This window comes from Eptatretus burgeri, chromosome 6 (assembly GCF_056783735.1).
Source record: "Eptatretus burgeri isolate ZD-2024b chromosome 6, Ebu_testis_v1, whole genome shotgun sequence".
Taxonomy (NCBI): domain Eukaryota; kingdom Metazoa; phylum Chordata; class Myxini; order Myxiniformes; family Myxinidae; genus Eptatretus; species Eptatretus burgeri.
Genome location: NC_140966.1, coordinates 110,532,154 through 110,557,889, shown reverse-complemented (window position 1 = coordinate 110,557,889; position 25,736 = coordinate 110,532,154). Strand labels below are relative to the sequence as shown.

The following is a 25,736-nucleotide window of genomic DNA, read 5'->3' as shown; positions in this document are numbered from 1 at the left end:
CAAACATCTGACACCCATCTTTTAAATAACTTTACCATAATAATATCAGCACAAAAATACAACCCAAGCTCATTAATCTTTCAATTAACAAATTATGGCACTTCATGAAAACCACAACTCCATCTTTCTTGCTTTCACTGATGCAAACTGGTCTATGATGTGCTCAAAGTCAGTTTTTTCAGTTTCTTCTCTTTCTACACTCAGCAGAGCAAGATCACACAGTCTGCTTTGACCCATGGAGGTTCTCAAATATGAAAGCATTAGTTTTAACTTGCTGAATGATCTCTCACAGCTGGCGATGGAAACTGCGATGGTTAGTATTTATCTAAATAGCAATGCGAAGATCGGGAAAGACGCTTTCATCTCCGTACTGAACAATAAATTCAAGAGGCTTTTCAGCTCTTGATATTTTTATGTTGGCCCGACTTGACAGCAACATTCTGCAATCCAAAATTTATTCATATAGCTGCTGTCCATCAACATCAGAGCTTGTACAATTCGCTCAAATTTTCACACTTTTTTTTAGATTGTTACCGTCGGTGCTGTAACACAGTCCCTCGACATCGAGAAGAAACCCAAACTTGGCATCAGTATCATACAAACGAGCGAAACTTTCGTCGATTTTTCTGTGAAGACGGTTGAGTGTTCCCTTCACGACTCTTTCCATTTCCTCCTTTGCTGTTAACCCAGCGTCTCTCGAGTTCTCATCAGCCATTCGTTTCTTTCGTCTCTGACGTCTTTCAACTTAAATATTCCATTCTTGACAGAGACCGAGTCCTGCTCAGTGGCACCCCTCCTTCAAGTGGCGACCAGGGCATGTGCAATACCTGCTATACCTTAGGTACGCCACTGACCAAGGTAGACCCTTCAGTCAGTACTATGTGGTATCATCCCTTCGTACCTTCCATGCGAGACAAATTTCTCCTCGTACCTGACTCAAATACTGTCTTGGCAAACCCCCCACTTACGTGATTATTGGCCCAATTTCCTTTGCTCTGTACCCCTTTGCAACAGTTAATGTAACATGCGATGTTATATTCATGGATTGGTACATCAAATCGCATTGCTGTGTAAATTATACCTCCAATCCAATCCAATCCAAATATCAGTAGTTGCGATTTTGAATTCCATACCGAGCACATTCTGTACTTCATTTGCATAATTCACATTCTCTCATTCAAACATAGAATGCTCGACAGTGCAGGGGTTCATTCCATTCTACCATATTTCCATTGTGATGCAATACCCAATGTTCTATAATCGGGAAATAGTTTTCAATTCTGCTCGCCATCTCTCACACAGGCCTGTTCTAATAAACGTTGAATGTTGATCAATAGACGTGACTTGAACAATCACCTCCATAAGCCCGAAGGAACTCGCACAAGTTCAAAATAATGTCATTTGAGATACCATGGTAAAAGTTCCTTTCAAACAAACTCATTAATATTCATAAACCAATGCTATCAGACTGGGTATTCAATCAACCTCCATCCGAGAGGCGGAATGTACGTTAATGCATCGTCTGCGAATATGACAGCATGAGTGTTGATGTCCATTTATATATCACTAGTACGGGCCCGTAGGGGCGGGCCCATAGGTGAGTGCCAGTATGTGCAGCCCTCTCTCGCCCCCCTACTCTCCCCCCTCTTTCTTCCCCCTAGTCTCGCCCTTCCTCTCTCTCCCCCCCTCTCTTGCTCCCCCTCTATCTCCCCTCTCGTCTCATCCTTCCTCTCTCCCCCCCTCCTCTCTCTCCCCCTCTCTCCCCTCCTAGTCTCGCCCTTCCTCTCTCCCCCCTCTCCCCCTCTCCCGCCCCCCACTCTTCCCCCTCTCTCACCCCCTCTCTTCCCCCTAGTCTCGCCCTTCCTCTCTCTCCCCCTCTCTTGCCCCCCCCTCTATCTCCCCCCTCGTCTCACCCTTCCTCTCTCCCACTCCTCTCTCGCCCCTCTCTTGCCCCCCTCTCTCCCCCTAGTCTCGCCCCTCTCTCTCGCCCCCACTCTCACCCCCTCTCCCTCCCCTCTCTTTCCCCTAGTCTCGCCCTTCCTCTCTCTTGCCCCCCTCTACCTCCCCCTCGTCTCACCCTTCCTCTCTCGCCCCCCTCTCTTGCCCCCCTCTCCCCCCCTAGTCTCGCCCTTCCTCTCTCCCCCCCTCCTCTCTCGCCACTCTCTCTCGCCCCCACTCTCATCCCCCTCTCTCGCAGATATTGGTCGACAGATAAATGGCCGTAACTTGAGAACCGCTCGTCCAATTAATATCAAAACTCGAAAAAGGCACATCCGTGGGTCCCCAGCAATATTCCTTGCAATTTTCAATCAGATCAGACCGTCCATCATGCAAAAATAAATAAATAAAAACAAACAAACATTAATTGTGACATCATTCGTGACGTCATAGCACCGTGTCTTGTCATTGGTCGACAGATAAATGGCCGTAACTTGGGAACCGCTTATCCGATTAATATCAAACCTTGAAAAGGCACATCCGCGGGTCCCCAGCAATATTCCTGTCAAGTTTTAATCAGATCGGACCGTCAATCATGCAAAAAATAATAATAATAAATAAACAAACAAACTAATTGTGACATCATTCGTGATGTCATAGCACCGTGTCTTGTCATTGGTCGACAGATCAATGGCCGTAACTTGGGAACCGCTCGTCCGATCGATATCAAACCTCGAAAAGGCACATCCACGGGTCCCCAGCAATATTCCTGGCAAGTTTCAATCAGATCGGACCGTCAATCGTGCAAAATAAATAAAAATAATAAATAAATAAACATTAATTGTGCCGTCATTCATGACGTCATAGCACCGTGTCTTCTCATTGGTCGACAGATAAATGGCCGTAACTTGGGAACCGCTTGTCCGATTAATATCAAATCTTGAAAAGGCACATCAGCGGGTCCCCAGCAATATTCCTGGCAAGTTTCAATCAGATCGGACCGGCGGTCGTCGAGAAACGGCGGTCACAGACAGACAGACACACAGAGATTGCTGGAATTATAGATAGATATATGCATATTTGTTGGACAATATTGAGCAACTTCATAAACTACACAACAGTCTCGGCATAACCATTCGAATGCCAATTCTGCTCTTCAAAAGTGCTCCCCAATACCAGGCGATCCTCGAACATCTGTGCAACCTCTGTGCCTGTCTGAGTTGCGTATGTATTATGTTCACAGCCCACAGTCGTTACCCATAGGCCCACAGCCGTGACACAGAGAAAATGCTTTTTCACCATCGTGAACGATTTAAATCATTACTCATTCACAACAACTCATTCAAACATTCATGGTCACCATGGTGATCAGATACCTTGACCCATGGTTCATAGAGTTATACATACAGCTGGAATCAGAAATGTAATGGCAAACCACCTTATGTCATCGTTGCAGAGGTATAAACTCTAGTGTTGTCACCAGTTGTCACGGTTTTCGCCTGGCATCCTCATCTGCCAGCATCCGCCCGCACAATGAGCGACCTGCACCTGCATGCTCCAACATGCAGCGCCTTCCGCTACATCTGCATAGTTTTTACCGTCAATTATAAATCAACCACAGATCCCTGCCACAATCGACTGCTAAAACCCAGATCATGATTCAATGATGCAACCAATCGTGCCAATACAACCAATCTATTGTTTATGCTCAAAGAATTGTCGGTTTATCATTGCCAATAACAGTGCACTTTGTCATTTACATCAACAACAAACAATTCTTTTTTCTGAGCTTTAATCCCACACCAGCTTCATACAAGCAGGGCTCCATTTTTTCTCTTCTCTGTTAAATCACACACGCATGGCCTGGTAAACAAGCAGACTCGCAGCAGGGTGTCCTCCTGCCCCGCCTCACTGTACATGAATAGCTGTTGCTTACATTTTCATTTAAAATGTAGATTCATTCTTTTTCCTTTTCTCAAAATCTAAAGCTATATATTCTTTTTAAATAAGATCTTATTATTCCAACCACGTTGTTCATTCTCATTGGACACACAGTGGACTATTTGTTGTTTATTGGTGTAGTTAGAGCAGTGAGGCTCCATAAACGCCACGCACCCAAACTCAAGGTTACAACCAAAAACGTAAAATATATTGATAAAAATGGAAATAAAGAATAAAAACAACTTTATACTGTCAACCCCATTTCCGTTTTGAATTTTCAGACAAATTTAAAGAATCTGAGCTGGTCTACCATCCACAATTATTTTTCACATCTCCATTTCGGCTTTGTATTCCATTTTATCTCAATGGGGAAAGGTCTTGCATCATCATCACTCTTCCTCTTGGCTCGCACGTGGAACTGTTGGTACTTTCACATTTCTTTGGTATCGCGAGAAGCCATCTGAATCCCATTCTTCTTCCTCTTCTCATTTCTCCTTCTGCAATTTTCTTTGGATAATAACTCATCGTAGTTGTTTCATGAACTCTTTCGGTTTTTCTTTACAGCCCTGTATCTTTCCTCAATTAATCTTAAGTAAGCTTATTGCTGTTCTTAAATTAATAAGTAATTGTTGTACTCGAGCATTATAACCTCTTGTTTTCTCCTTCCGGTGCGACATCTGGCCACATCCTCGTGGTTGGCTTTGTTTAAATTCATACAATACAACATAATATGTTCCATGAATCCTTCTGGGTTATCATCATAATCTTTCATTTGTGTTTTCATGGCTTGTAAATCACTCTGGTTCTATGCACGATAACTTCGATGCTGATTTATCACTGGGTTTAACATTCTCTGTTCGACCATCGGGCATGCTTTTTCAAGTTCTATCTCGGCTGGTTGGTTATTTTCGATTTTTTTTTTTTTGCATTTCCATGATAACTGACTTGTACGGGTTCGCGGCGGCCTCAAAGGTCACATTAGTTTGAGCACCTGCACTCTCGTTCTTGTTCTCGCGACCGGCGCTGTTGGGAGGAAAGTTATCACCAGTAATATTTTCTGTACTTTTTTTAAAGGGTCGTTTGTACGTTTTTAAAACTTCCTCTAATGCTCACACTTTTCAAGCTCTCCTCAGCCCATCTACCAAAGACTTTCCAGTCCCCTAGTTTTTGAGTGGTCTTATCTCTTTCTTTCTCGATTAATTCCCTTCTTCGATTTTAAATTCTATCCCGATGAAATCTTTGCTTTTCTGTTCTCTCCACAACTTCACATCTTTCAAAGCTCTCGACCCAAAGGTCTCACCGACACACACTCGGCATTTGACCCGAAGGCGGACACATCCTCGCCCGTTCCCTTTCGATGTTCGTTCCCCATAACTGCTCGTCAGCGTTTCCTTTAAATCACTTTTTAAAACACTCATCAGCGTTTTCTTCTCTCGTCATTCTTCGCATCTGCTCGCGCTTTTCCTTTCTCGAGCTCGTTCTTACCACTCGTCAGTGTCTTTCTTACTGCGATTAAACCCTTTGGTTCCTTCGACTTTCTACCAGCCCTCCACGGCCCCTTCCCTCGGCTAACCGCCCAACTAATGACTTGGTGATAATCTTTCCACGCCTCTCCACCCTCTCAAGACTCGGCAACTCTTGATCCAATGCCATGCCTAACCGCCCTGCCAGACTTGGCAAAACCTTCAATATGCAAGGCCTCCGCTGTTTTACACAACTTGACCACCATGCAACGTACACCAACGCTTTTATCAAAAACGTACCAGATGTTACCCTTATCTTCAGGAATAAGCTTCTTATTTTCTGAAAAATAAAAGAAATATATATTTTTTAACCCCAAAATAAAATAAAATAAATGAATGTGTTCTATTTTACCCAATAAACAGCTCTGTATATGTCCTTACCTTTCAAATTTTGGTTAGAGATTGAGCAACCCCCCGTGGAGAGGGTCGTCTGCCCAGGAGAGACCTGTGTTCCGGGAGAGATCTCTCCTTTGGTCAGCAGCGCTCCCTCAGGCAGAAGCTCCTCTCCCGGATGGTGGTTGTCGAATCCCGTTCTCTGTCGCCAAACTGTCGGGGCCGAGGTTCACTACCTCAAGGAAAGAAATCAAGTAAGTTCATAGACAAGCCATTTATTTCATCGTTTATCGGGGGGGGGGGGGGAGATATTCATCGTTTCATTCTGCTGACTACATGATAACAGCTCAAGAGTTTATTTTACGGATATGACTTAACAACAGTTATTTGGACTAAAGTAAAGATCAAGTGTGTATTTTCTTACAAGCTCACTCTGCATGTACACACCGAGCTCACTCAGCATGTATATTTTAGCTTTATCAGCATGCATGTCTATTAGCTCAACCAGTAAATCATTTCTAAACTAAGTTAATTAAATAATTTTGAAGAAGAACTGAGTAAATTTTGCTTTTTACATTATTATTATATTACATTTAATAACCCAGCTGCCACAACACCCACATCCATCATATCCACATAATTAGTGATTAGTTTATTGGTTCCCCACACACGTGTTTATTTAGTTTAAAAATTTGCTCGACCCCCTTCATTTCCACCCACACAAGCCACACCCACACAAGCCACACCCACACAAACCACACCCATGCAAGCCCCACCCACACAAATCACACCCACACAAGCCCCACCCACACAGTTTAATCGTGAATGAAACTTTCCAATGTTGTGATGGGTCATATTCTTCATCAGATGAAAGATGGTCCATGCTTGGGTCATGAAGCAAATTCTCGTTCATTTACCATTGGGTCAAGATGAGAAAAAAGACAAATCGTCATAAAAGAGGACATTTAAAACTAGTATCGTTCTGATAAAGGAAAATATTTTGAGGAAGTGGGACATTTCTCAATTTTGGAAATTTTTCCAGGCTTGCCCCATTGTTCTCTTTCCTGTTTTCCAGCTGCGCCCGCAACTTTCATAATGTGTGACACTCCCTTAACAATTTAATGTGTTCGTTTTTGAGAAAAGGTTCGAGTATGGAGAATATTTTACAACAGTTTAAAGTATAAGTATTAATAAAAAAATATGGGGTTGGGGGTTTTAACGGGCTACCGCTGCATTATTTTTAATTTTGAATAAATTAAGTTATTCCTGAAAATAAAACATATATTTTAGGTATCTCAAAATGACTACTCAATTTGATTAAAGAAATGATCATATGAAAGGGGGAGTAGTATCAAAAGGGAGGGCTATGATGAAGTAACGTGTACCAGTTTGAAAAGGAGAAATATGAGTGAGCCTAAGTGAGCAAATATTGCGACTGAGGAATGGCAGACATTACTGCGTCAAAGCCTTCCTTTCGAAACTACAACCCACAGAATCCCAACAGAGAATGATTCCCATTAAATAGCGATTTAGCACAGAATCCTAACAGAGAATGATTCCCATTAAATAGCGATTTAGCACAGAATCCTAACAGAGAACGATTCCCATTAAATGGTGATTTACCCACGGAATCCCAACGGAGAATGATTCCCATTAAATAGTGATTTACCCAAGGAATGCGAACAGCGAATGATTCCCATGAAATGGTGATTTACCTACGGAATCCCAACAGAGAATGATTCCGATTGAATATGGATTTACCCAAGGAATCCCAACTGCAAAAGATTCCCATTAAATGGTGATTTACCCAAGGAATCCCAACAAAGAATGATTTCCATGAAATGGTGATTTACCCACAGAATCCCAACAGAGAATGATTCTGACTGAAAGGTGATTTACCCATCGAATCCCATCAGAGAATGATTTTGCGAAGAAATCCCAATGGAGAAAGATTCCCATTAAAGGGCGATTTACCCAAGGAATCCCAATGGAGAATGATTCACATTAAGGGTGATTTATCAATGGAATCCCGACATAGAATGATTTACCCATGAAATTCCAACAGAGAACGATTCCTGTTAAAGGAAGATTTACCCAAGAAACCCAATCAGAGAATGATTTACCCAAGGACTCCCAACGGAGAAAGATTCCCATTAAATAGCGATTTATCAAAAGAATTCCCACAGAATATTCCCATTAAACAGTGATTTGTGAAAGGATAAAGCGATCTATATGATGGTGAATTTTTTTTATCGGGTTACCATCAAAACCATACCTGAGTGATGTTGCTGCAAGTCACACACTGTAGTGAAGATCATGGAAGTCTTGAAGGTGTCCACATTGATGACTTGTTTGTCCATTGATGTATGTTTGGATCATTGTCTTTATCATTACTGTGAACAAAAGAACAGATCATGGTAAAGGCCTACATTTGGGTTTAATTTACCTTCTGGGATCTCTCTTTCGAGTGCAGCCTTATGGCTGCTGGTTGCGTCATTGGTTAGGGACGAGGCTATGCCACAAATGCAGTATATACCCAAGGAATCCAATAGAGAATGATTCAAATCAAGTCACGATTTACCTGTGGAATCCCAAAATAGAACGATTTTCATTAAATGGTGATTTACGCAAGAAATCCCAACAGAGAATGATTCCCATTAAATCACGATTTACACTTGAAATCCCAACAGCAAACGATTCCCATTAAAGGGTAATTTACCCAAGAAATCCCAACAGAGAATGATTACCATTAAAGGGTAATTTACCCAAGAAATCCCAACAGAGAATGATTCCCATTAAGTCACGATTTACACTTGAAATCCCAACAGCAAACGATTCCCATTAAATAGTGATTTACCCAAGGAAACCCAGCAGAGAAAGATTTGCATAAATTACTAATTTACCCAATGAATCCCAACAGTGAATGATTCTCATTAAATGGTGATTTACCCATGGAAACCCAGCAGAGAAAGATTTGCATAAATTAGTAATTTACCCAATGAATTTCAACAGAGAATGATTTTCATTAAATGGTGATTTACCTGAGGAATTTCAACAGAGAACGATTCCCATTAAATGGTGATTTACTCATGGTATCCCAACAGAGAACGATTCCCATTAAATGGTGATTTACCCACGGAAACCCAACGGAGAAAGATTTGCATAAAAAAGTGATTTACCAAATGAATCCCAACAAAGAATGATTCCCATTAAAGAGCGATTTACCCAATGAATACCAACAAAGAATGATTCCCATTAAAGGGTGAATTACCAAAGGAATCCCCACAAAGAATATTTCCATTAAACAGTGATTTACGACAGGATAAAACTTTCCATATGATGGTGAATTTTTGAGCAGGTAACCATGAAAATCATACCTGAGTGATGTTGCTGCAGGTCACAAAAACTGTAGTGAAGATGATGGAAGTCCTGAGGGTGTCCAGATTGATGACTTGTCTGCCCATTGATGTATGTTTCAATCATTGCCTTCATTATTACTGTCAACAAAAGAAGAGATCAAGGTGAAAGCCGACATTTGGGTTTACATTACCTTTTGGGATAACAGTGAGTGTTTCCACAAGAGGGTTCCTGAAAATCTGTTACAATTTCCTTCCATCCCATAAACCAGAAATCACTTGAAGATAACACCTGTGATTGATAATTATTTAATTTTCAGTTGTGAGCACCACACTACAGAGATGATGTTTTCAATTCCTCACAAATCAGAAGTAACAAAAGGGTGTTCGTGTGTGGAGGTCTGTCTCTCAAATTAGCCTTTATTTAATTTCATACATCCTTCCATGTCATCAAAATGCCAATGCAATATGTAGACAGACCCGAACCCCAACTGCCGAATCATGGATCTTTCCGATCGGTTTCTGGATTTTTGAACTCTCCCAAAGATTTCTGGACTTTGACACAAATCTTCTCTTCCAAACTAATACTCAATCGAACAGCTTTGATTTGTAATTGCAGTATCATGAAAACAATGGTGAAGACGACAAAAACATCACAAAACATTTCAAACATGGTGAACACGATGATAAACATGCATTTTGAAAGTTGGTTCAAGAAAAACCGAACCAGAGAGTTGGTGTCAAAGCCATCCAATGCTCGCATGTTTATACATTTATCGTTTTTAAAACTCATCTAATAATTCATATTTTTTATAACGCATTGCAGTGAAGTATAATTTTAAAGTAATATTTGTATATTGTAATCAGTAACAAGAGCGCAAGTGAGCACAATATACGCCCAAACAAGAAGGTATATACAGAATTGTGCTACTACATGGAAAACAGCATCCTGGTTGCCATGGTAACCACGTTAGATGATGAACGTATGTCATGACACACCGTCTCCACAGTCTGTACCCATGTACCAAATATGAAACGTGAAAGTTGAAAACTTTGGGAGTTAGAGTGGGGAAAGGAACGGATGGAAACAGCATCCTGGTTGCCATGACAACCAGTTTAGATGAGTATGTCGCAACACACCGTCTCCACAGTCTGTACCTATGCACCAAATATGAAACGTGAAAGTTGAAAACTTTGGGAGTTAGAGTGCGGACAGGAACGGATGGAAAACAGCATCCCGGTTGCCATGGCAACCACTTTAGATGACGAACATAAGTCGCGACACACCGTCTCCACAGTCTGTACCTATGTACCAAATATGAAACGTGAAAGTTGAAAACTTTGGGAGTTAGAGTGCGGATAGGAACGGACGGACGGAGACAGACGGACGAACGACATCACATAATACGCCCCGATATACATATATATCTATATATATATATATATATATATATATATATATATATATATATATATGTATATATATATATATATACATATATATCGGGGCGTATAAAAAATAGTGTGGTAGATAAAAACATTAGAAAGGAAAAAATAACTTGCATCAAAAACTTTAACATTTTCACGCTGACGCTCACGCCGTGGGTATCGCTATAGCTCTCTCTTCTTCAAACAGGCGAGCTAAAAATGAACAAGTTATTAAATAAATAATGACCAAGTGTCTCTGCATCACCGACATGCTGTATGTATTTTCTTTAATCCACCGATTAATCTTTCCCTCCATCATGTCATCGTCCACGTATCACAGCAAACATCTCACTCCATGACCCTATACAATATCATCCAACCTTTAACCTTCCTTCAACATCCCTAACTCGTTCTCCTTTAAAAACAACAATAACAACACAGCTCTGTGTATATGATCCTTCCTACCCAATGAATAGTCGACATGCTAAATACTTTAGTCTACAATAAAAACCACCTCTCAGGTCTCATCCCTACCTAACTCTACCCATCCTAACCATTGCCTTCACTTACTCCAATCACACCCCACCTGTATTCTGATTTAACACACTCTCAAAACCAACTTTATCACCAAATGCACCCCAACTACGACTGAATCACACCCCACCTGGGATTAGATGTGAAGACCCCACTGGTGTTGAGGGAACTTCTTCTTAACATCTATTTCCAGCACATCCTGCAACCGTCCTTTTGCGACTGGTGCTCCGGGAAGGTGCGGACATCGAGCCACGCGAACGCGGCCAGGTCGCCAGCACGTTCTCTTCCCTCAGCTCATCTGCCCTCAGAGCTGGAGGGGCAATAAAGACCTCGAGGTCCATCTCTTTCTGGGTATTTGCGTGTGTGTGTCTGTGGGCCCTGTTTCAAAGTAGCACTCTTTAAGGAATTGCTTTATATTTAATACCCTTCTTTAATCAGGATAACTCTGCTCTGTGTTCCCCTCCCCAATTATTGTTGTTAATAAATTCCCCTCTTGTTGAATGTACCAGCTCGTTCTTTGTCATTTCTGCCATTGGTTTGCCACGGTGCGTATTGGGGATTAGGAAGGCCGTTGCCGTAGTTGTGCATTTGGACCGACTGGCCTCGATAACCATCTGCTCAGGTTACAGACTGTTTGAGCATGGTAACGGCTCGTTCCGCTCGAGGCCAGCCGAGGATGTGAATTCCCAGGTAAGCTTTGTCGCGTGGGTACTTAGGTATATTGAAGTTGGCAATTAACCCTACTCCACGTGTTGGCGATTCATTATTGGCGATTCATGGTCCTGTAAGGGACCCATACCTTCGGACTTATCCGAGGGTCACGACCTAAAGTCTGGTGTGTTCGGTGGAGCCGACTCTACTGCTCCCCCTAGCTGTCGGGCTCGCCACAGAGACCCAGCCCCACAACAATATGAACCCTGGGAATACAGCAATTGGTCCCAAGGTTCTTACCAGGATCCACGAGTGTCATAATAATTTTCACTCCAGTTCTTCAGGTGCTTCCTTTTCTGGTAGTGACGGTAGTTTGCCTGCAGAGAAAGTAAGGAATTCAGTTGATGGCACAGGCCTCTGGTAAAGTTGCACGTGAACGAGAATTTGAGAATAAAAGGACATCATGTTGAGCCGATCAAATTATAAAATAACATTTTTATGAATGATTCATTTCAAAAGGAAAGTAATCCATTTGTCAGCCTTTCACACAAGGTGGTATTGAGATTCACTGAAAGACACTGGAAGAGAATCAAAAGGGAACATTGTTGAGAGAAAATATCTGATACTTTCCTCCTTCGTGCTCAGCTTGAAATCATTACCTGGTTCATTCTGGCGCTGCGATTCTGTCCCAGGTAATTAATCAACCTTCAGGGAGTCTTTCCTGCCATCGCTTCATAAACCTTGTAAGTGCCCACATCTCCACGCAGAGATCGACGATCTAAGATGGGGCAGAGTCTCGATCGAACCGGGTCAAAGTGGGACGGTTTGATCCGATGAGCTCTTTCCTTGTTGGTGGGATATCCAGGAAATTGTTGTAATTTCCACACAAAGTCACAGCAATCTGAGTGATAAAAACATCATCATAAGTGATGAGGTGATCATTATACCGAGTGAGACATGCTTACACACTGCAAGCAACTACTTGGGTGCATCCTCCATGCAAAATATAACTACACCAATAAATGGGGCAGTGTATGTGTGTGTGTGTGTGTGTGTGTGTGTGTGTGTGTGTGTGTGTGTGTGCGCATCTGCGTGTGTGTGCATATCTGCGTGCGTGCCTGTGTGTGTGCGTGTGCGTGTGCGTGTGCGTGTGCGCGCGCGTCTGTGTGTGTGCGTGTGCGCGCGCGCGCGTCTGCATGTGTGCATGTCTGCGTGTGTGCGTGTGCGCGCGTGTGTGTGTGTGTGTGTGTGTGTGTGCGTGTGTGTGTGCGTGTGTGTGTGCGTGTGTGTGTGCGTGTGTGTGCATGTGTGTGTGTGCGTGTGTGCATTGATAAAGCTCAACACATTATCTTTGATTCCCCCTCACCCCACCCCCCGCCTCACATTCCCACATTTCTCCCCCCCGCCTCACATTCCCCCATTTGTCCCCCCCCCACCAGTTTCTCACTTCTCCTCCTCCCCCTCCCTACTTTTTGAAATATCACATGCACAAGCCAAGTTACCAAGATTGTTGCCATGGTGACAGATTAGAGCCATTATTTAATCGTATTGAGATGATGTTATGAGGAGTAGATATCTGCAACATGAAAGGTAAATGTTCAACTATTTTTGTTGAATATCATGTACACAAAAGTAAATGGACAAACGATTGACAGACGGTTGGACGGAGCTCATTTTAATGTCCCAGTCTCTGACCTTGTCGAAGGGCAGGGATCCATTAGTGATTAGAATAAGCTCTCTATCAAAGGCTTGCAGCTACAGGAAATTTTTTTTATGCAAGTGCGACAAAAGATAAAAATAGACAGAGGAGGTGCGTGTTAGCGTTGCCAAGCAACCAGCTCGATTGGAAGCTCCATTGTCTTGGATCACGTGACCCACAGTGAGCAGAGGCTGCACCGTTCGACTTTTCTTCACCGAATATTTTCTGATGGTTTTGCGATTTTTCCTGGAAAGTTGGCTTGGTGTTACAAAAGTATGCAAACTTTCAGCTTTGTACAACACTTGGAAGGCATTAAACAATTATATGAGTGAGTGGTTAGAAAGAGCATTATAAATTAGATTATTATGACAATGATGTTATGAATCAAATAGAAAGTAATTCCAAGATCTTTAACTTACTGCAATGATGCCTCGCACGTCTGTCATGCTGAAGCTGTACGGCAAATAACATCTGCAACACAAATACAACAACATCCATGAAACGCTTCAGCACGAGTCTCTCGTCACATGACTTCATACAATTCCACATATGTTGTGAATAATGTAGCATGACGTACTCCAAATAACATGCAACGTTCTATCCGTGAATCAAGAGCAGATTGGTAGGTTTACCATTTCTGTACGACGGTGAATGTTTGAGCAGGTAACCATCAAAACCATACCTGAATGACATTAGTGCATATCATACACACTGCACTGAAAATGATGCAGGTACAAATGGTGTTCATGCTGAGAACTTGTCGATTTTGGAATGTCTGGATCGTGGTCTTCATCACTGTAAACAAAAGAACAGATCACGGTGAAAGCCGATGTTTGGGTTTACGTTACCTTTTGGGACAACAGTGAGTGTTTCTACCAGAGGGTTCCTGAGAATCTGTTACAATTTCCTAACATCACATAAATCAGAAATCTCTCGAAGATAACACCTGAAATTGATAACTATTTCATCTTCAATTGTGAGAACCACACCACAGAGATGATGTTTTCAATTACTCGCACATCGTAAGGAACAAAAGGGTGTTCGTGTGTGGAGGTCTGTCTCAAAATAGCCTTGATTTAATTTCATCTATTTTTCTGAATTCATACTTCCTCCTTAGTCCTCACAATGTCTGTAATTTGGAGATAGACCAGAACCCCAATTGCCTTCAAGAACATCACAATTGCCCCCAACGATCAAGAACATCACAAAACATTTCAAACATGGTGAACACGATGATGAACATCCGTTTTGAAGGTTGGTTCAAGATAAACTGATAAATGAACATGTTATTAAATAAATAGCGAACGAGTATCTCAACAACTTTAATCCATGAGAAAGAGTAGAGTAATTTACCCAAAAATCCCAACAGAGAATGATTCCCATAAAATGGTGATTTCCCCAAGGAGTCCCAACAGAGAATGATTCCCATAAGAGGGTGATTTACCCAAGGAATCCCAACAGAGAATGATACATGTCATCACTTGATAGAATTGCTGCGTACTAACAATATGTGAACAGAACAAAACCATCCAGGAAGAATACAAGGTACTTACCTTCGGACAGGTTTGAGAACCAGGATTCATCACGGTACTGAAAGAAAACACAAAGAACACGTCACGTGGTGGAAAGTTTTCAACCATGGATCCCAAATAGGAACTTTTAACCACAAGTTCGAGTTTAAAATTAAGAATTTCAATAACCTGAGATGATTCTTCCAAATGTCTGACGAAGATTTTGGGAATCCACTCAAAGAAGAGGTTTGATGGAAGTAAATGTAACACTCAGCACAAAATCAACAAACTCTTCAAAGTTACCAAATGGGAGCCAAAGAGACCTCTACACAGAAAACCTTTTGGGGTCACGATCCGGGGGTAACATCTTCTCACCACAATGTGCGCTATTCAACACAACCACATGGTTGTACAACAAACATACTTGGCAGGGAATCCGATGCTCATATCGTTGATATTGTTGATCTGCGAACTAGTCATTCCCCGAGGCAATGGCACACAACATATAGCAGTTGCTGAGGTCGTTATTTTGTTTGTATTCCTTCCAGATAGCCCTTCCTTTAGATCTAATGGATTTATGGGTCATATGCATTGTGTGGCATTTGGTACTTTTTTCAAAGTGAGGAGCAAACGGACATCCGTGGTTTATACGCGCAACGAAACTCAGTTTGAATCGTACACCATTATCCAACGGGTAAATCACTTCAACCTTCACTGTGCTCTACTCACGAACGATACAACATTCACACAATCTCAAAACATGCTTATTATAAATCACCACACCATTGTAACATTACCCAATCTTGCTGTACATTCACCATTGCTGCCTCAACCACAATTAACAACCCCCCACCTCAACCACAACAACCACACCATAAACTCACTACAATGCTGCTGCAACCATCGCCTCAACCACAACCACTTCAGGCACCCACCACTGCCTTATGGAGTAGCAGTAAATAATGCGCGCAACGTACCATTACAAACACTTGGATCTGGATGATCAGGAATCTAACTCGAAGCGCAAGTGTGCGCTAAACCCCACTCAACGTCACATCCGAGTGCTCTGCTCAATGTCGGTCCCCTCTGGGTGTCCAGCACACGTTCGCACCCGGAGAGCACAGCCAAAAACATGTCAAGTACAGAGCTCCGAAGCGTGGGGAAGCCCAGAACACAATGGCGCCATCTTCATCGCTGCACCCATGCGTGGGTAGAGCGGGCACTGGGCTAATTGTGCGTGCGCCATTGGGGAGCTTGAAAATGCCGATCGACCCCTTTGATCAACCTTCAGACTCTTCCCTCGTCAAATGATTAAAAAGGCTGTGCGTTCCACACAGAAGTGCTGGAGACATCAGGAGAGCTCGGCGCATGGATCAGGTCTCTTCTTTGGCTTGGTGGTGAGAGCGGAACGTAGCGGCAAAAAGGAGCATATTGGGTCTGAGTGAGGGCGAAATGAAGTTCGCGGAGCAGAGCGCTTGGCGAGTGACAGATCCAGGCAGCAGACCGAGTGCAGTCATTAGGACCGAGCAAATAGCATTAACACTTACAGCCTTGCCAACACTTTATTGAGCTATTTCCTCACACGTTCTTCTTCTTTTCCATCTCCTCTGCTGGAGACGCACATTCCTAAAAGAAGAATCAGCGATTACCCAGGCAAGTCCCAAACGGTCATGCCCTTCAGGGTGGCCCCACTGATACGGACTCTTTTACGGAATTTACGGTCTCCTCTTTGCCCCTCACCACACCCTCACTCGCACTTCCTCAAACCGTGCACCTCAGACAACCTCAGCAACTGGGTTCTTTCAAAAAAGGTCCGAATAGTCTAAAACTTTAAATGGTCAAGGGTCCATGCTGTCTTTTCTGTCTGAAGTGTGGAAGGGGCTTTAAGGGTCTTAGGAGTCCAAATGGTCTTGGAGGTCATGAATGGTCTTCGGAGTATTTGAAGTCTTAAAGGGTGTTAAGGGTCTTTAAAGGCTGAAGTGGTGGATGAAAATACCCAGAGGACAATCCCCGGGTCGGACTAGGTCTGTGGGACAAATGTGGTGGTTGTCAGCCCAGCTGACTTCGCAAAAATACACAAACACAGCAGACGACAAATTTCATTTATTAGATTTAGGAGGTACTGGCACTCGCGAGCCGACTCTTTTTAATCTTGAACTTACCATGGGATCTTAAAGATTCACAAGCCAGTCCAGGCAGGTGGGACATCACAAGTACAGTATGTGGGACAACCAGCTCTCAGTTTCATCGAGAGGATTGTGTACTCAAGGGAACAATGACTGGCTTTTTAATCACGGGAAAGGGAGTTCATAGTTAGTTGATAATCAAATCTACACAAGAATGTTCAAAGAGGAGAACCTGAACCATCACCGAGTGATCCTGTTTGTTCATGAAATCACTTCCAGGTGTCTCGGGGTTAATGATGCTCAATCTCCACGTGAGGTCCACGGGGTTACGTGAACGCAACTCCCAGGTTCACGTGGATCCTTCAGGTCGTACACCCTTTAAAATGCCCCAATGTTATATTTCTCGACAGCTCCAAAGATTCACAGCAACAGCATTCATGAGAAATGACATCATACCTGGGAAGGATGGATGGAGTTTGTAAAAAGCTTGAAAAAACTCTCCCAAAGAGGATCACAAATTCCTCGTTTCTGTGTGATAGACAACAGGACAAATACACAGCGTTAGACAAGTGAGGATTCGAGGACATGGTGAACATCTCTACCTTTTCATATTTTTTTCTCAACGTATCACAGCAAACATAACCTTTAACCTTCCTTCATCAACCTCCATGACACAACACTATATCATATAACCTTTCACCTTCCTTCATCAACCTCCATGACAGGACACTATATCACATAACCTTTAACCTTCCTTCATCAACCTCCATGACACAACACTATATCATATAACCTTTAACCTTCCTTCATCAACCTCCATGACACAACACTATATCATATAACCTTTCACCTTCCTTCATCAACCTCCATGACAGGACACTATATCATATAACCTTTAACCTTCCTTCATCAACCTCCATGACACAACACTATATCATATAACCTTTCACCTTCCTTCATCAACCTCCATGACAGGACACTATATCATATAACCTTTAACCTTCCTTCATCAACCTCCATGACAACACTATATCATATAACCTTTAACCTTCCTTCATCAACCTCCATGACACAACACTATATCATATAACCTTTAACCTTCCTTCATCAACCTCCATGACAGGACACTATATCATATAACCTTTAACCTTCCTTCATCAACCTCCATGACACAACACTATATCATATAACCTTTCACCTTCCTTCATCAACCTCCATGACAGGACACTATATCATATAACCTTTAACCTTCCTTCATCAACCTCCATGACAACACTATATCATATAACCTTTAACCTTCCTTCCTCAACCTCCATGACAGGACACTATATCATATAACCTTTAACCTTCCTTCATCAATCTCCATGACACGACACTATATCATATAACCTTTCACCTTCCTTCATCAACCTCCATGACAGGACACTATATCATATAACCTTTAACCTTCCTTCATCAACCTCCATGACAACACTATATCATATAACCTTTAACCTTCCTTCCTCAACCTCCATGACAGGACACTATATCATATAACCTTTAACCTTCCTTCATCAATCTCCATGACACGACACTATATCATATAACCTTTAACCTTCCTTCATCAATCTCCATGACAGGACACTATATCATATAACCTTCAACCTTCCTTCCTCAATCTCCATGACACGACACTACATCATATAACCTTTAACCTTCCTTCATCAATCTCCATGACATGACACTACATATAACCTTGAACCTTCCTTCATCAATCTCCATGACACAACACTATATCATATAACCTTTAACCTTCCTTCATCAATCTCCATGACTCGACACTATATCATATAACCTTCAACCTTCCTTCCTCAATCTCCATGACACGACACTATATCATATAACCTTTAACCTTCCTTCATCAACCTCCATGACACAACACTATATCATATAACCTTTAACCTTCCTTCATCAACCTCCATGACATGACACGATATCATATAACCTTTAACCTTCCTTCCTCAACCTCCATGACAGGACACTATATCATATAACCTTTAACCTTCCTTCATCAATCTCCATGACACGACACTATATCATATAACCTTTAACATTCCTTCATCAATCTCCATGACACGACACTATATCATATAACCTTTAACCTTCCTTCATCAATCTCCATGACAGGACACTATATCATATAACCTTCAACCTTCCTTCCTCAATCTCCATGACACGACACTACATCATATAACCTTTAACCTTCCTTCATCAACCTCCATGACAGGACACTATATCATATAACCTTTAACCTTCCTTCCTCAACCTCCATGACAGGACACTATATCATATAACCTTTAACCTTCCTTCATCAATCTCCATGACACGACACTATATCATATAACCTTTAACATTCCTTCATCAATCTCCATGACACGACACTATATCATATAACCTTTAACATTCCTTCATCAATCTCCATGACAGGACACTATATCATATAACCTTTAACCTTCCTTCATCAACCTCCATGACACAACACTATATCATATAACCTTTAACCTTCCTTCCTCAATCTCCATGACACGACACTACATCATATAACCTTTAACCTTCCTTCATCAACCTCCATGACACAACACTATATCATATAACCTTTAACCTTCCTTCATCAACCTCCATGACATGACACGATATCATATAACCTTTAACCTTCCTTCATCAATCTCCATGACACAACACTACATCATATAACCTTTAACCTTCCTTCATCAACCTCCATGACACAACACTATATCATATAACCTTTAACCTTCCTTCATCAATCTCCATGACACGACACTATATCATATAACCTTTAACCTTCCTTCCTCAATCTCCATGACACAACACTATCATATAACCTTTAACCTTCCTTCATCAACCTCCATAACACGACAATATATCATATAACCTTTAACCTTCCTTCATCAATCTCCATGACATGACACTATATCATATAACCTTTAACCTTCCTTCATCAACTTCCATGACACAACACTATATCATATAACCTTTAACCTTCCTTTATCAACCGACATGACACGACACTATCATATAACCTTTAACCTTCCTTCATCAACCGACATGACAGGACACGATATCATATAACCTTTAACCTTCCTTAATCAACCGACATGACACGACACGATGTCATATAACCTTTAACCTTCCTTCCTCAACCTCCATGACAGGACACGATATCATATAACCTTTCACCTTCCTTCATCAACCTCCATAACACAACACTATATCATATAACCTTTAACCTTCCTTCATCAATCTCCATGACACGACAATATATCATATAACCTTTAACCTTCCTTCATCAATCTCCATGACATGACACTATATCATATAACCTTTAACCTTCCTTCATCAACCTCCATGACACAACACTATATCATATAACCTTTAACCTTCCTTTATCAACCGACATGACACGACACTATCATATAACCTTTAACCTTCCTTCATCAACCGACATGACAGGACACGATATCATATAACCTTTAACCTTCCTTAATCAACCGACATGACACGACACGATGTCATATAACCTTTAACCTTCCTTCCTCAACCTCCATGACAGGACACAATATCATATAACCTTTCACCTTCCTTCATCAACCTCCATAACACAACACTATATCATATAACCTTTAACCTTCCTTCATCAATCTCCATGACACGACAATATATCATATAACCTTTAACCTTCCTTCATCGATCTCCATGACAGGACACTATATCATTTAACCTTTAACCTTCCTTCCTCAATCTCCATGACACCACACTATATCATATAACCTTTAACCTTCCTTCATCAATCTCCATGACACGACACTATATCATATAACCTTTAACCTTCCTTACTCAAACGACATGACACGACACTATATCATATAACCTTTAACCTTCCTTCATCAACCTCCATGACACAACACGATATCATATAACCTTTAACCTTCCTTTATCAACCTCCATAACACAACACTATATCATATAACCTTTAACCTTCCTTCATCAACCTCCATAACACAACACTATATCATATAACCTTTAACCTTCCTTCCTCAACCTCCATGACACAACACGATATCATATAACCTTTAACCTTCCTTCCTCAACCTCCATAACACAACACTATTTCATATAACCTTTAACCTTCCTTCCTCAACCTCCATGACACGACACTACATCATATAACCTTTAACCTTCCTTCCTCAACCTCCATGACACGACACTATATCATATAACCTTTTACCTTCCTTCATCAACCTCCATGACATAACACGATATCATATAACCTTCAACCTTCCTTCATCAACCTCCATAACACAACACGATATCATATAACCTTTAACATTCCTTCCTCAACCTCCATAACACAACACTATATCATATAACCTTTAACCTTCCTTCCTCAACCTCCATGACACGACACTATATCATATAACCTTTTACCTTCCTTCATCAATCTCCATGACAGGACGCTATATCATATAACCTTTAACCTTCCTTCCTCAACCTCCATGACAGGACACTATATCATATAACCTTTAACCTTCCTTAAATATCCCTCACTCGTTCTTCTTTAACAAGTGAGAAATTACCACACTGTGGACACAACCTGCGACGCAAAAAACACACACAGGACGTTTAACACAGACAAACTACATACACACAGGACGTTTAACACGGACAAACTACATACACACAGGACGTTTAACACGGACACACTACTTACACACAGGACGTTTAACACGGACAAACTACATACACACAGGATGTTTAACACGGACAAACTACATACACACAGGACGTTTAACACAGACACACTACATACACACAGGACGTTTAACACGGACAAACTACATACACACAGGACGTTTAACACGGACAAACTACATACACACAGGACGTTTAACACGGACACAGTACATACACACAGGACGTTTAATACAGACACACTACATACACACAGGACGTTTAACACGGACACACTACATAAACACAGGACGTTTAACACAGACAAACTATATACACACAGGACGTTTAACACGGACAAACTACATACCCACAGGACGTTTAACACAGACAAACGACATACACACAGGATGTTTAACACGGACAAACTACATACACACAGGACGTTTAACACGGACAAACTACATACACACAGGACGTTTAACACGGACACACTACATACACACAGGATGTTTAACACAGACAAACTACATATACCCAGGACGTTTAACACAGACAAACTACATACACACAGGACGTTTAACACGGACACACTAGATACACACAGGACGTTTAACACGGACAAACTACATACACACAGGACGTTTAACACGGACACACTACATACACACAGGATGTTTAATACAGACACACTAGATACACACAGGACGTTAAACACGGACAAACTACATACACACAGGACGTTAAACACGGAGACACTACATACACACAGGACGTTTAACACGGACAAACTACATAACACACAGGACGTTTAACACAGACAAACTACGTAACACACAGGACGTTTAACACGGACACACTACATACACACAGGACGTTTAACACGGACACACTACATACACACAGGACGTTTAACACGGACAAACTACATACACACAGGACGTTTAACACGGACACACTACATACACACACGACGTTTAACACGGACAAACTACATATACACAGGACGTTTAACATGGACAAACTACATACACACAGGACGTTTAACATGGACAAACTACATACACACAGGACGTTTAAGACGGACACACTACATACACACAGGACGTTTAACATGGACAAACTACATACACACAGGATGTTTAACACAGACAAACTACATACACACAGGACGTTTAACACGGACAAACTACATACCCACAGGACGTTTAACACAGACAAACGACATACACACAGGATGTTTAACACGGACACACTAGATACACACAGGACGTTTAACACGGACAAACTACATAACACACAGGACGTTTAACACAGACAAACTACGTAACACACAGGACGTTTAACACGGACACACTACATACACACAGGACGTTTAACACGGACAAACTACATACACACACACGACGTTTAACACGGACAAACTACATACACACAGGACGTTTAACACGGACACACTACATACACACACACGACGTTTAACACGGACAAACTACATATACACAGGACGTTTAACATGGACAAACTACATACACACAGGACGTTTAACATGGACAAACTACATACACACAGGACGTTTAACACGGACACACTACATACACACAGGACGTTTAACACAGACACACTACATACACACAGGACGTTTAACACGGACACACAACATAAACACAGGACGTTTAACACAGACAAACTATATACACACAGGACGTTTAACACGGACAAACTACATACCCACAGGACGTTTAACACAGACAAACGACATACACACAGGATGTTTAACACGGACAAACTACATACACACAGGACGTTTAACACGGACAAACTACATACACACAGGACGTTTAACACGGACACACTACATACACACAGGACGTTTAACACAGACAAACTACATATACCCAGGACGTTTAACACAGACAAACTACATACACACAGGACGTTTAACACGGACACACTAGATACACACAGGACGTTTAACACGGACAAACTACATACACACAGGACGTTTAACACGGACACACTACATACACACAGGATGTTTAATACAGACACACTAGATACACACAGGACGTTAAACACGGACAAACTACATACACACAGGACGTTAAACACGGACACACTACATACACACAGGACGTTTAACACGGACAAACTACATACACACAGGACGTTTAACACGGACACACTACATACACACACGACGTTTAACACGGACAAACTACATATACACAGGACGTTTAACATGGACAAACTACATACACACAGGACGTTTAACATGGACAAACTACATACACACAGGACGTTTAAGACGGACACACTACATACACACAGGACGTTTAACATGGACAAACTACATACACACAGGATGTTTAACACAGACAAACTACATACACACAGGACGTTTAACACGGACAAACTACATACCCACAGGACGTTTAACACAGACAAACGACATACACACAGGATGTTTAACACGGACACACTAGATACACACAGGACGTTTAACACGGACAAACTACATAACACACAGGACGTTTAACACAGACAAACTATGTAACACACAGGACGTTTAACACGGACACACTACATACACACAGGACGTTTAACACGGACACACTACATACACACAGGACGTTTAACACGGACAAACTACATACACACAGGACGTTTAACACGGACACACTACATACACACACACGACGTTTAACACGGACAAACTACATATACACAGGACGTTTAACATGGACAAACTACATACACACAGGACGTTTAACATGGACAAACTACATACACACAGGACGTTTAAGACGGACACACTACATACACACAGGACGTTTAACACGGACAAACTACATACACACAGGACGTTTAACACGGACACACTACATACACACAGGACGTTTAACACAGACAAGCTGCATACACACAGGACGTTTAACACAGACAAGCTACATACACACAGGACGTTTTGCATCGACAAACTACATACACACAGGACGTTTAACACAGACAAACTACATACACACAGGATGTTTTACATCGACAAACTACATACACACAGGACGTTTAACACAGACAAACTACATACACACAGGACGTTTTACATCGACAAACTACATACACACAGGACGTTTAACACGGACAAACTACATACACACAGGACGTTTAACACGGACAAACTACATACACACAGGACGTTTATCACAGACAAGCTACATACACACAGGACGTTTAACACGGACAAACTACATACACACAGGACGTTTATCACAGTCAAGCTACATACACACAGGACGTTTAACACAGACAAACTACATACACACAGGACGTTTATCACAGACAAGCTACATACACACAGGAAGTTTAACACAGACAAACTACATACACACAGGACGTTTATCACAGACAAGCTACATACACACAGGAAGTTTAACACAGACAAACTACATACACACAGGACGTTTAACACAGACAAACTACATACACACAGGACGTTTAACACGGACACACTACGTTTAACACGGACACACTAGATACACACAGGATGTTTAACACGGACAAACTACATACACACAGGACGTTTAACACAGACAAACTACATACACACAGGATGTTTAACATGGACAAACTACATACCCACAGGACGTTTAACATGGACAAACTACATACACACAGGATGTTTAACACAGACAAACTACATACACACAGGACGTTTAACACGGACAAACTACATACACACAGGACGTTTAACACGGAAAAACTACATACACACAGGACGTTTAACATGGACAAACTACATACACACAGGACGTTTAAGACGGACACACTACATACACACAGGACGTTTAACACAGACAAACTACATACACACAGGACGTTTAACATGGACAAACTACATACACACAGGACGTTTAACACGGACAAACTACATACACACAGGATGTTTAACACGGACAAACTACATACAC

At 41.6% G+C, this 25,736-nt stretch overlaps 1 protein-coding gene across 8 annotated transcripts in view; it reads right to left on the bottom strand.

The window, feature by feature from the left end:
- MRRF (mitochondrial ribosome recycling factor) overlaps positions 1-25,736 on the bottom strand; it is a 130,803-nt gene that overhangs the window by 2,540 nt on the left and 102,527 nt on the right. For 3 of the 8 annotated variants that reach the window (XM_085886757.1, XM_085886756.1, XM_085886755.1), the window contains 11 exons: positions 17,497-17,568; positions 14,957-14,993; positions 14,086-14,198; positions 13,823-13,874; positions 13,540-13,649; positions 12,364-12,605; positions 12,005-12,081; positions 9,113-9,232; positions 8,011-8,128; positions 5,784-5,967; positions 3,377-3,521 (listed from right to left, as the gene is read on the bottom strand). The gene's annotated coding sequence lies outside the window, so the exon portion shown is untranslated. Of the gene's footprint in view, positions 1-3,376; positions 3,522-5,783; positions 5,972-8,010; positions 8,129-9,112; positions 9,233-11,183; positions 11,364-12,004; positions 12,082-12,363; positions 12,606-13,539; positions 13,650-13,822; positions 13,875-14,085; positions 14,199-14,956; positions 14,994-17,496; positions 17,569-25,736 lie in introns of all 8 variants that reach the window. The other 5 variants (XM_085886749.1, XM_085886750.1, XM_085886751.1 and 2 more) reach the window with 5 other exon arrangements.